The following is a 6,657-nucleotide window of genomic DNA, read 5'->3' as shown; positions in this document are numbered from 1 at the left end:
CCTCTTTTAATAACTTATGAAAATACAAGGAAGCTTAAAAGCTTGAAGATTCGGGCAGATAGTAAGTTAAAGTATGGAACTTGCTCCCACAGGAAGCAGTGACGGCAAGCAACTCAGATAGTTTTAAAAGAGAGTTAGACCATTCCATGGAAGATAAGGATATCAATGGCTAAACTATGTTCTGCCTCCATGGTTAGATGCTTCTGAATACAGTGGTACCTCAGGTTACAGACGCTTCGGGTTACAGACTCCGCTAACCCAGAAATAGTACCTCAGGTTAAGAACTTTACCTCAGGATGAGAACAGAAATTGCGTGGCGGCAGCGGGAGGCCCCATTAGCTAAAGTGGTACCTCAGGTTAAGAACAGTTTCAGGTTAAGAATGGACCTCCAGAACAAATTAAGTTCTTAACCTGAGGTACCACTGTATCTGTTGCTGGAAACTGTAGGAAGGGAGAACACTCCTGTGCTCGGGTCCGGCTTATGAGTTTCTTGCAGGCATTTGGTTGGCATTGTAAGACCAGGATGCTGGACAAGATGGGCCATTGGGCAGATCCAACAGGCTCTTCTTGTGTTCTTATGTACTATTGCATGCTTAACTCCTCACTAAAATCAATTGAACTTAAAAGTGCTTATCTCTGTGCCCATATACGTATACATTTCCCTTTAAAATTCAAGCATTCTTCACAACAAATCATATGCACCCGAGCATCAGATAAGCAGCTAGGAGATTCCATTATTCAAGGTAATTTCCCACCCCTCCACCTCCGTTGGGTATGCTTGACTTTTGTGGTGAGATATTAATCATTTCCTTTAGCTTCATGTGTATATATAAGAGCATCAAAGTCTTACCAGGTTCAGAACAAGGAAACTGAAGCACACTGCTATCACCACAATGCTGCCCCACTGTTTGATCATCCTTTGCCTTGGAGCATACATCAATTGCAGACCAGCACACAATCTGACTGTGAGAAAAGAACTTACCGGTATAGAGGGGCTTATAGAAACACAGAATCGTCTGAAAGATTTGACACGGGTATGCTATAACTGTAAAGCAAAGTTAACTAATGTTTGACTGAACTTTAAAACATTTGATCATGAAAGAATGCATTTCTACCAGCTAACCTTGTTTTGTATTTTGCTAGTTGCAGACCAAAGTGATACCCAAGGATCCAGCCATGGTAAGAAACTAAACCTGCCATCCTTTGCATGCTTATTTAGGAAAGACCTCCTCAGCTCCACTAAGTTCAGTGAACCTTGATTCTGAGTAAAAATGCATATAAAACCAAGCCTTTCTTAATGAATTGGACTTGCAGTGGCGGGCCCATGAGAAAGTAAAGGAAATTATAGAAGATTTACATGTGGAAATGTGTCTTTGGAACCCTGCACTTTTCCCCGGCACAGGCTCAATGGAATTTAGGGCCTACCTGATTAAAAGTTAATAGGTACATAGGAAACTCCTCTTGTTATGTTATGTTATAGGAAGCTGTCATAATGTGATTCAGACCATTGGTCCATCTAGCTCAGTATTCTGAGTCATTGCACTGACTGGCAATGGCTTTCCAGGTTTCAGACAGGGTTAGGGATGCTGGGAGTTGAATATGGGACCTTCTGCATACAAAGCAGATCATAGAATCATAGAATTGTAGACTTGGAAGAGATCCTGAGGATCATCTAGTCCAACGTATGCAGCTGTCCCATACACGGATTGAACCTTGCCATTATCAGCACCAAACTCTAACTAACTGAGCTACCCAGGCTGTGCTACTGGGCCTTTCCATATGTACATTCAGAGATAGTGTCTTCAGAGGTACAGTATTCAGAGATCCCTTGCTTCCTTCCTTGTTTCCTCCATTCTCATCCAACACACCCTTTTCATATTTTCAATATTCTTTCTCCCTTTAGAAAGCTGCATCCTTTCTAAAATGCCACAGGGATAGGTTAGGTCCAGGGGTCAGCAAACTTTTTCAGCAGGGGGCTGGTCCACTGTCCCTCACACCTTGTGGGCGGCCGGACTATATTTTTTTTGGGAGGGGGGGTATGAATGAATTCCTATGGCCCACAAATAACTCAGAGATGCATTTTAAATAAAAGGACACATTCTACACATGTAAAGACACGCTGATTCCCAGTCCGTTTGCGGGCCGGATTGAGAAGGCAATTGGGCCGGCTCTGGCTCCCGAGCCTTAGTTTGCCTACCCATGGGTTAGGATAATAAGACATGAAAAGTTACATAGAATTCTCCTCTTCCAGTCAATAATGGGCCCTTGCCATTTGCTGAGCCTCTTGTAATCCTCTGCCTTGATGTGTTCCTAAGGTTGAGGCAACCCTTGAACATGGGGGGCAGGCAAAGGGGACTATCAAGGCATATCTAATTTTTAACCTTGTCTAATTGAACATGTACTTTGACTTTCACATGGCCACTACTTAACTACATTTTGTCATTTAATATTTATAGACATCACTACTTGTCCCAGAAAATTTCCAGGTAAGAAATTAAAACATTATTATTATTTATTTAAAATGTTGAATCATTTCAAATATTGGGTATGGGTTGCTAGAAGAAGTACTTTTGGTGTGTAAAGCAATTGGCATATTGAAAAGGAGGGAACATGGGTACGACATTAGGATGTCCTGGTTTAAAAGACATCCTTGGAAGTGGGTTGTTTTCAAATGGGAACCTATCTTTCAAAATAACGGATTTCCCTTAAAATGGTAAAGCATGATCCTGCCAAAGTTAGTTCCCACTTATTGTGAGTGGTCTTAAAAGGGCTTGTGAGGTACAGAACATTCACCTAATGAAATGTCTATCATATATGTATATCAACATGGCATTCTAAGCCTGGGTCAGGAAAAGATATCTATTCAGAACAAATACTACTCCTTAAAAGAGTAGGCATGACTTTCCTGAAAGTTCTTCTGTGGAAGGCTCTTAGAAATATGTAAATGGGAATTGTGCAAGAATACTGAATTGTGTCTGGTCTTAAATAACTTTGGCATATACTATGTTATTCTACAGAAGGCTACATAATTCCTCACATACTCTCATTTCAGGAATTTTGTGTAAAGGATAATTTGGATGTATTTATCAACTCATTGGAATTAGTGAGGGCTGAAACTGATGACAACAGGAGCATCGACAACTTGCGCAGAAACCTTAAGCACTTAAAAGAAGATTTGCCAAAAAATGATGTAAGTAAACCTATTTTAGTTAACTTTTCAGCAACGGTATATTGGAACATATTTACCCTTACAGAAACCCTACAAAGTTGCTTTCGTTTAGCTCCAGTTTGTCCCTATTTGTACATCCTGATGGATCCATATTGCTGTAGGGCCTATAATAACCCAAAGCCACAAAATCCAGAGCCATAGCTATGATGGTGTATCAAAGGCAGCCAAACCACGAGGTGCTATCTTATTTGCAGTGGTTATAAACAGGTGTTTGTGCAGCAGTAGCAAATTCAACATTCTAAGTATGTGTAGTGTATCAGAGCTGACCAACTCTGATCTATTTAACGCTGCTCTGCCCAGAGTGGAGGGGGCAACCCAGTCAGGCGGGCAGGGTACAAATATATTATTTTTATTTTTATTAACACATAACCTCTCCCAAATCCCACTGTAATTCTCTAAATTCCCATTAGGATTGCCCTGACCACATCTTAACAGTAATGTTAAAATATTGGTTGCAGTTGTGGGCTAGAGCTGGGGATCTGGAACCATTCTGATAGTCCTCAGGCACTCCCGAGAATGGCTACAAATCCATCTAATGCACGTGCTGCTCTGGGGGTGGAGGGAACCCTCATGTGAACATCTGAGCTGTGCAGAGATTTGGAGCAGGAGGTGTGTGGAGTGTTGATGCAGCCCTGGTCATGAGTGGGACAGATGCCATTAAATATCAGCTCCCATACAAACTGGATAGGTTGTCTTCTCATGCCACCTTGGGATCTGGGTCCTCAATCCTATGAACCACTCTGTCAGTGAAATTGCTGGTAGGACTGTTCCATAAGAATAAGGTTCAGCTCTCTACCGTTAGGATTTAGTAATGTGGCTGGAGGACCAGGAAAATTATCACAAAGTGGGAAATTGTGGTATATATGCTTAAAATACAGACCTGGTTCAACCCTAGTCATATGCAAGAACTAGCAACTCCAGAATATTACCGCTTGCATCAAAAGGATGCTTCCTTTAATAGGCCTGGATGATCCATGTGGTGTGGACATAGATGTGTTTTCTGAGCTCCGGTGCCCTGTCTTCAGTCACCACAGGTGCATAAACAGGAGTTAAATTCTGCATGCAGACCTCTTGTTGAGAGAGGGGCACATATCATTTGGTGGAGCACAGCTTCCTCCTTAGGTTGTTGGTAAGGATCCAATGTTGATACAGCAATCACGTTAGGAAAGAGCATCGAGGGAGAAGCAGCTGACTTTGTACATCAAGTGCATATTCTCAGAGTAATAATTTCAATTCCCATCTTTGGAAATAAACCATGATGGAGCTGCAACAGATAAGTTCCTCTGGTTGCAATTGCATTTTGCTGGTTTTTAAGATACTTGATGGTCATGAAGATGACTAATTAGGGGGAGGGTCTGTAGCTTAGTGGTAGAGCATTTGCTCTGCATGCAGATGGTCCTATGTTAAATCCCTGGCATCCTTAAGATGCCTTTTGAATTTGCAATTTCATTGTCACTGGTCATCTGCTACCATGCCTAACAAAGTAATCCTTTGCGTGTACAGAACTAAATTTAGGACTGCAGCCTAAAGGAACTTCTGGTGGTGAAGGTTATCTTCATTAGAAATATTGATATGTTGGGTTAATGCAATCAATTGACAAAAACAACATATTTTTAAATGCTTCAGGAGTGGCCAACATGGTGCTGTCCAGATGTTGTTGGACTACAACTCCCACCATTCCTGACCACTGGCCATGAAGGTTGGGACTGATGAGAATTGAATTCAACAGTCTTAGCAGGGCACCAATTTGACTGTCCCTGGATTAGTCACATGTGTGTGGTCAGTAATAAATAGCCTGATAAGTTAGTGATCAAGACATGCCAACTTCCACCTAAATCAGGAATCATGGGACACCATACTCAACATATCTGCCCTGTGGAAGATAATATTTCTGCACACTGCACTCTGGGTGGTTCCAGACAAGTGTTTATTGTGAGATTGGCACCCCTCATATGTGAAGGTTTTCCACAGTTTTCCATCCATCATCGGCATAAAAATGCCAACCCTAATTTGATATGTTAATTGGATGTTTTTTATTGGAAAATTAATAAAAATGATTTAACAGAAAAATGCCAACCCAGTATTTTTACCCCATTCAATCCTAGTTTTTCCTTTCCAGAAATAATCTGACATTTTTTATTTTTAATAATTGTCCATGACTTGTTTGTGATTTCTCAATGACCCATTGGCAACCTGAAGCCCCTGACTAAAAGCAAGCCACAAACAATCTACCGTATTTTTCACTCTATAACATGCACCTGACCATAACATGCATGTAGTTTTTAGAGGAGGAAAACAAGAAAAATTTTATACGCTGCTAATAATGCAGAAGAGGTGTTTAATGGGAGAAGGAACATGCGTGAGGTGTGTGGAGAAGGATGCTGCTAATAGTGCAGAAGAGGGGTATAAGGGAAGAAGGCTCCTCTCCTCTCCCGCTTTGCTCCTTTAAAACAAGCAGGCTCTGCTTCTCTCCCTCCTCCCCGGCTCGACTCGCTGAAAAGCTTTGCTGCTATTTAGCGAGCTGAGTGGGGAGGGGAGAGGGACAGAGAGCTCGGTTGATTTAAAGCAGCCAACCAGACAGGAGCCGCTTACACCTGTGTAAGCGGCTCCTCTCCCACTCTGCTGTTTCAAAACAAGCCACGGAGGAGGGAAGGAAGGGGAACCATGGATCTTCTGCTCACGACTGCAGCAGATCCCCCCGCCATCCGTAGGCATTCGCTCCATAACACGCACAGACATTTCCCCTTACTTTCTAGGAGAAAAAAGTGAGTGTTATGGAGAGAAAAATACAGTAATTTTTCAATGCAAACTTTTTGCCCACAGGAGAAGAATGAGAATTGTACAGCACCACGCAAAAGTGTTGACAAACTCTTAGAATACCTTGATCGCTTTCTGAAAACCTTGCACAGTCATTTGCGACGCAAAAAAGCAACGCTGTGAACTTGGACCGTGCAAAGGATCGTTTGCTCTGCTGTTCAAGAGGATCTCTTTGACTAATCAAGTGTGTTGAACAAACCAGGACTCTCATCAGTATGTATCATGGAAGAAGAAGAAGAAGAAGAAAAGGAATGCAATTTTCTTGTTAACTTATAACAGTGTGTCAAAGATGAAACTATTTATTTATTTATTTAATATATTATTTAATGTTATCGGATCGTAATACATATTTATTTCAGTATGTGAAATCATTCTAGAAATACTACTACTTATGACCTCATTTTGCATAGGGCCTTCTCGGTAGTGGCGTCTGCCCTGTGGAATGCCCTCCCAGCAGATGTCAAGGCAATAAACAACTATCTTACTTTTAAAAGACAACTGAAGACAACTGTTTAGGGAAGTTTTTAATGTCTGATGCTGTATTGTTTTTAATATTCGGTTGGAAGCCGCCCAGAGTGGCTGGGGAAACCCAGCCAGATGGGCGGGGTATA

The 6,657-nt window shown here is 41.6% G+C and overlaps 1 long non-coding RNA gene across 1 annotated transcript; it reads left to right on the top strand.

The window, feature by feature from the left end:
- The first annotated feature begins 1,153 nt into the window (after window positions 1-1,153).
- On the top strand, window positions 1,154-6,657 carry LOC307210553. Its single transcript, XR_013836063.1, has 4 exons — window positions 1,154-1,179; window positions 2,457-2,486; window positions 3,053-3,190; window positions 6,053-6,657. It is a non-coding gene; the product is annotated as an uncharacterized lncRNA (long non-coding RNA).

The sequence above is a fragment of the Podarcis cretensis genome (genome assembly GCF_951804945.1).
Source record: "Podarcis cretensis genome assembly, chromosome: 2".
NCBI lineage: Eukaryota > Metazoa > Chordata > Lepidosauria > Squamata > Lacertidae > Podarcis > Podarcis cretensis.
Note: the sequence above shows the minus strand (reverse complement) of the source record. Positions and strands in the feature narration are given on the sequence as shown.